Here is a 6,489-nt window from a genome sequence, read left to right as displayed (position 1 = left end):
TTAACCTATTTGCCCAACCCGACCCGTTTAACCTGTTTAAACCTGTTTAACCTGCCCAACCCGACCCATTTAACCTGTTTGGACCTATTTAACCTGCCCAACCAAACATGTTTAATAAATTGATAACCACTAACCACTTAAGCTCTTAGCCTTAGACCTTAGCCCAACCCAATCCGACCCAACATGTTTTATACATTAAGCAACACAAGAATAAAAAGAAGGTAAATTTAGAAAACATTACAAAAATCTTGTCCCAACATCATTGACATTAAAAAAGCATTCAATCTTTACAAAAAGATGAACATAAGGAATACAAGTTATTTATTCATTCATCTAATACCAGCAATATTCAAAAAAATATTTAATCTTTACAAAGACAAGGAATACAAGTCAAATCATTCAAATTTACATATGGAATAGCCCGAAAAGAAAATATGCTTCACATAGAACTAATGTCAATATACATGATCGCCTCTGATGCTAGGAAAGCATGGTACTTCTTAGCAAGCTTTTTGACCAGCTTCTTGTTTTTGTTCATTTTTTTAGTGCTTCAACATCCATATAGTCAAGCCCTATTTTCTCTATCTGCAGAAGACATAATCAAGCATTAGTAATTTAGTATAATATTTTGTTGCTGCAAATTGTAATTAATGAAAAATGAGCTACTAGATGTTTTCATCTTTCTTCATACATTGTTGATCAACAGATATATTGCAGATGCAGTTTAATGATCTTGTCCCTAAGTTTTTTAAATCAATAATATGTATTTCTGAGCTTACAAGTGATGAGCTTACCAGTATAGGGCCTATAGGCAAGTGATGAGTCGCAATTCCTTTGGTTCCAAGAATGCTTGTTGAATTTGAGCTCTGGCACACCTTTTTGTATTAAGAAAGGTCCAAGTTCCTCTGCCTCTCCATAGCCAATAGAAGAACAATCAGGCCCTGAATTCAAATGCATTGGGCAAGTTATTTGTATGATGTTTGCCATTAAAAATTATATTAGGTAAACATAAGATCTACTGAAATGCTTATCTTTTGGGGGGTCATAGTTTTTCAGACCAATTTGTAGCTCAATGGTTTCAGTAAAATTGCGCTTCTTCTCCTAAGAATCATTTGCAATCTGAGAGATTGCTTCCCTCAAAACATCACTCTGTAACTTACTATAGCAATGGTGAAGGAAACAGATAGTCAGTTTTCAATCACAAGAATATAAACACTGACAAAAATGTGGCCGCTAAAACACGATATTTCTATAACCCGGAAAGCAGCAGCGTATCGCAGAAAAGAGCCTGTATCGCAAAAAAGTTCATTAATACAACTTGATTAATACAAATCAAAGAGCCCGTATCGCAGAAAAGTTGCGATAACATATGGCAGAAAATTAATGAAAAGATAAGGAGAGAAAAGAGTTTGGTACCTCAATATAAGGAGACAAAAGTTATGTGATCGAACAGATCAAGTAACAGTTGCCTGCACCAACTTCAAATCACAATTTAAGTTCATATCGGGCACAAGAGAGCAATAGCAAAGAGCTGAACAGCATTGCATACAACCAAGAATATCAAGTACCAGTTGCCTACACCAACTCCATGCATCCCTAACAAACAAAGCCAGGCCAATAGAACTACAACTAAGAATCACAGACCCAGATCATCAGACCAACTGAACACCTAATATCTTCACCTCTTGTCCCTCCGGTGATGGCTATTAAACTATAATTGAATAAAAATAAAAACAGCATTGCATACATCAAGATGAATTTCCTTTTGCTTGGCAATCTCCAGATGAATTTTCTTGCTTTGTCCCAAAGTTACAAACTTACAATAGCAAACTGTGCAAAAAAAGAATCTAGCAAAAGAAACTATCAAATAGCTATATTGAATAACATAAGATTATACATGAGGGCCCGGCTTGGACCCAAGACATCTGTCGGCCCAATCATACATGAGCCACCGGAGGACGAGGTAGTGGAGCCAGTTCGAGTGCTGGCGAAGCGCAGAATACGAGTAAAAGGACGACTGGAAACCCAGATACTAGTGGAGTGGCTGGGGAGAGCATCAGACCAGGCCACATGGGAGTTTGAGACTGAGATACTTGATCGTTTCCCTGACTTCCGACCTTGAGGACAAGGTTAAGGGAAGCGTGGTGGAGTGATGCGGTTGGATCCACTAGACCGCCTCGGACTTAATCATTTGGTTATTTTTGCTTTTGAGTCCTTGATGCTAATTTTATTTCAGCATAGCCTTGCTCTGGTTAGCCGACTTGGCCTTTATTAGAGTCGCTTTGGGTTTAGTTGTTTCTTGAATTCAATTAGATCAAGTCAAGTTAAGGGGTCAGGTAGCCACCTATAAATAGATGTGGTGAGCACCTATTTCAGTATGCAAAAATTAATTGAAAGGCTTTTGCCCTAGCTCTCTTCCCTTCTCTCTTCTCTTCTTGCGACGCCTTCCCCCTCTCCCTAGGCCGCCGTCCAAGGCCGCCGCCCCCTCCTTCATCCGGCTGCACCACCTCTGTCCCGAGAGGCCAGCCACCTTCTCCCTCTTCTTCCTCTCCTCCTTGATCCCTTCCAGCCTCTACAAACAACTCCATCCCGTCGGATTTTCAGCCCGTCCTTTCCTATGCAGTCATCAGTCGGAGGCTGATATCTCAAGATTCCGACATCATCTCTAGACCCACGACCTACCGCTGGAAAGCTAACGCGGAGATATCCAAAATTGAGATCAATCTGACGGACGGATCTTCAGAAATTATGTCTGCAATCAGGTCGGAACTACCCTTCCAGAAATCAAGAAGAGTCAAGAATCTTGAGATACGGATCAAATTCTATCGGATCGCATCAATTTGGTATCAGAGCAGTTCAATCCTTGGCCTTGGAAGATGGTGAACACCCGCTCTACAACCTCGAAGCAGCAAGAAGCGGCATCTTCAAAGGGCATCGACCCACATCAAGAAGGCTCGCGATCACCCGCGGCCTCGGCGGACCTGAGACCCGATCTTGATTCCACCGACCGTCTCTTGGAGTTCTTGCGTGGGAATCAAACAACTATGCAGCAGAGCCAACAACAATTGATGGAGAAGATGGATACCATGCAACGCCATATCGAGATGATGTTGCAACTATTGCTAAATCAGCGGCAAGAAACTCCACTGGGGGGAGCTCCGCGTCGGACCCGGGTGGAATCTCCGGCCCCTACCCGTGGACGACCAGGACGGAGGGGACCCCCTCCTCGTGAGCCTCTCCTTCCCAACCCACCAGAGGAGATGCGGCTGGACCAAGGAGAAGATCGACCTAGACCTCGACCCGAGCTCATACCGATTGGCGCACGCGCTAGGGCTCGGGGGATGAGCCCGATTGGCATCGACGACGGGTCGGATATGGAGGATGATCCCATCCAGAATTTTCAGATGAGGAACCAGCGTGTGGGAGAGTACCCACGCCGAGGATATGAACGAGATCGGGACCGTAATGGAGATCGAGAGGGAGGAAATCGCGGACTGACTCTTAGGCTGAAATTTCCCAAATTTAAAGACGGCGATCCTCTCGATTGGGTGTATCGAGCTGAGCGGTTCTTTCACTACCATGGCACAGCGGAGGACCAAAAGGTATTGATCTCATCTTTTCACCTAGAAGAGACCGCCCTGCGATGGTTTCAAACCGCCGACCGAGCCCGACCTTTCAACGGTTGGGAGGATTTTTCTGCAGCAATTTGTCGGCGTTTCGGCCCTACCGAGTACGATGACTTCCAGTCTATGCTATCAAGGGTCACCCAAAAGACTATTGTTAGAGCCTTTCAAGAGGAGTTTGAGAGGATCAGCAACCAAGTGGTGGGGTGGAGCGACTCCGCGCTGAAAAGCGTATACCTCGGAGGACTTCGTGTCGACATTCAAGCCGAGGTGAGGACTTTGCGGCCACAATCTCTGGAGGATGCCTTTGCCTTGGCCCTAATGGTGGAAGAGAAGATCAAGACCACTCGATCAGCGGCACGGGGCAGCTGGATCAACCCCCGGGCCGGCCAAACCGCAGGGGGCTCCATCGGCCAGCCAAGAGCGCCGACGGTTGCAGCAGCCAACACAGGGCCGAGGACCCCTCTTCGCTTGTCAGGTGACGTCAAGAGGGTTGAGCGTCCACCCGGGAGGACCTTGACACCAGCACAAGTGGAGGAACATCGAGCAAAAGACCTATGTTTCCGCTGCGACGAGAAATTTACACCGGGACACCGGTGTGCGCGGCCCGTCGGAGCGGTGATGTTGATCGACGGATTGGAGGACGAGGCCGTGGCTGAAGATGGTGATGAGGTTGCTGAGGATGAGCCCCAAGATTTAGAGGCCAAGGAAGAGGACGTGCCACCTCAGATTTCATTGCATGCCTACTCTGGATCGGCGACACCAAAAACGCTACGCGTGGACGGCATGATCAAAAGACGTGTGGTGCGTATCCTCATAGATACGGGCAGCACCCACAATTTTTTGGATGAGAGGCTCGTCAAACAGATCGGTCTCATAGCAGAGCCGACATTGGGCTTCGACGTGGCATTGGGTGACGGAGCCACGTTGAGGGCGGAGGGCATATGCCGAGGCATCACTTTGACGATCCAGGGCAGCCAATTCAAGCTCGATCTCTATCCGTTGGCATTACGAGGAGCTGATTTGGTCCTTGGTACGCAGTGGCTGCAGAGTCTTGGCCCAGTTACATTTGACTTCGCCGAGATGTGGGTGACTTTCAGACGGAGCGGACGGCGAGTTAGATTGGATGGCATTCGGCCTAGCCCAAGAGCTGCACTTCAGCCCCTAGTCGGCTTGCCCGGACCCGACGCGCACAGCTACTTGATGCAGCTCTTACCTCTGTCGACGGAGACCACGACGGAGGCAGGTATACCTACTGATTTGGCTGCTCTCTTACAGGGGTTCGCAGATTTATTTGAGGAGCCTTGATAGGTGCATGAAAATGTACCTTTTAACACTACCACTTTAGGCTAAATTGTTAAGACTTAAGCATGATTTGGATATTTTTATGATATTTTTCTAATCTGAACTTTACTTCACAAAGTGTCCAAGTCTTAATTGATTTTGGTGATTTTATTGTAGGAATGGAGTTAAGAAGATTGAATATCCCATTGCAGTCCGAATGAAATGAAACTTAGTGGAGATGAAGTAGACATGTTGAGGTTTCATATGCATCAAGAATCAGGTCAATTGGAGCTCCAGAGAGAAAGTTATGAAGTTGCAAAGTTAGGTTTCCCTAAACCGCCAGCCTGGGCCCTGACAGATCAGACCTTTGTGTAGTATTTTGATGATTTCGGGAGCTACAGAAGTCCAATTGAGATGATTCAAATTTTGTTGGAAACTAGACTTCCAGAGCTTTCAAATGACTATAAGAACATAAAATTTGAAGATCAGATGCGATCTGGAGAGTCTCCCGAACCTCATGCTGACGTTGGTGCTCGAGGGTAAAGTCGGAAAAACACATGCAAACGTGTCTAAGTCGTGTTTCCTAGGGTTTTTAGCCCCAAAATCATATATATACTTGGGGAGCACGCCGTTCTAAAGAAAAAAAAGGCTGCATTACAAAGAAATCATCAAGAGGAGCCAAAAATTCATGGAGAGCTAATTCTTTGGTGAAGCTAGGGATGAACTCGCTTGGATGATGGTAGTTTCATTTATATTTGATCTATATAATAGATTCTCATGTTGATACAATTTTTGTTTATCATTTCTCATCCATAGATCTTTCTTGTGTTGGAATAATCTTGAACCTATTCTTTTCATAGATTCAGCCATGTCTTTTTCTATAGAATTGTTGAGGTGCTTGATTATATCTAGATTTGATTGTTTATCCAGTTAGTGTGATTTTTTGCTGAAATATTGCCATTGGGTATATTTTTGTCTTTGAATCTGAGTCTAAAAGGATAACAATCCTTGGTTTTAAAAGAGGAGAATGATTTTCTAGAATTATCACTAAATATTTTGATTGTAATGCTATATCCTCCAATTAGAGAATCTGGTGCTATGATCTCTAATTGAGTTATCCAATGGATCAAATATGAATGGAATTACCTGATTCAAGTGAGGAATTCCCGATGCTTTGCTGCCATTAATTCTGTGTTGGGAACCCGCCCATGCCGCTGATATTTCAAAAATTTTCAGATGGCAGCGGAATCGGCATGCACGGGTTCGACGTTCATCGCATGAACGCTTGTTTCGAGACCTTTCGTAATTAGGTAAGAATTAAAACTTTTAGAACTAATAGGAAGATCAAATCTTCACCTTGCGCGGGTAGATGATCACCGCGAATCTGAATTCGTGGTTTTGGAAGAGGGTTCGTTTGAAGCCGTTCAAACGTCCGGCCTCTACGGGTATCCACACGAAGTAGAGAACCGATCAAAGCTTTCTTGTCTTCCCGGGGTGCTAGCTCCCTTGCAAAGACTCCTTTGATGGCTGATCTCTTCTCTTTCTTTCAACTCTTGAAAGTGCTTGAGAGGAGGAAGAAGAA

General features: G+C 44.7%; 1 long non-coding RNA gene across 1 annotated transcript; it reads right to left on the bottom strand.

Moving 5' to 3' along the window:
• Nucleotides 1–1,037: 1,037 nt before the first annotated feature.
• On the bottom strand, nucleotides 1,038–1,881 carry LOC113462150. The gene is made up of 2 exons (XR_003384356.2): nucleotides 1,417–1,881; nucleotides 1,038–1,159 (listed from the first exon to the last, which is right to left on the bottom strand). It is a non-coding gene; the product is annotated as an uncharacterized LOC113462150 (long non-coding RNA).
• Between the last annotated feature and the right edge of the window lie 4,608 nt (nucleotides 1,882–6,489).

Source organism: Phoenix dactylifera, chromosome 2 (assembly GCF_009389715.1).
Source record: "Phoenix dactylifera cultivar Barhee BC4 chromosome 2, palm_55x_up_171113_PBpolish2nd_filt_p, whole genome shotgun sequence".
NCBI classification, from domain to species: Eukaryota; Viridiplantae; Streptophyta; class Magnoliopsida; order Arecales; family Arecaceae; genus Phoenix; species Phoenix dactylifera.
This window is presented reverse-complemented; position numbering and strand designations above follow the sequence as displayed.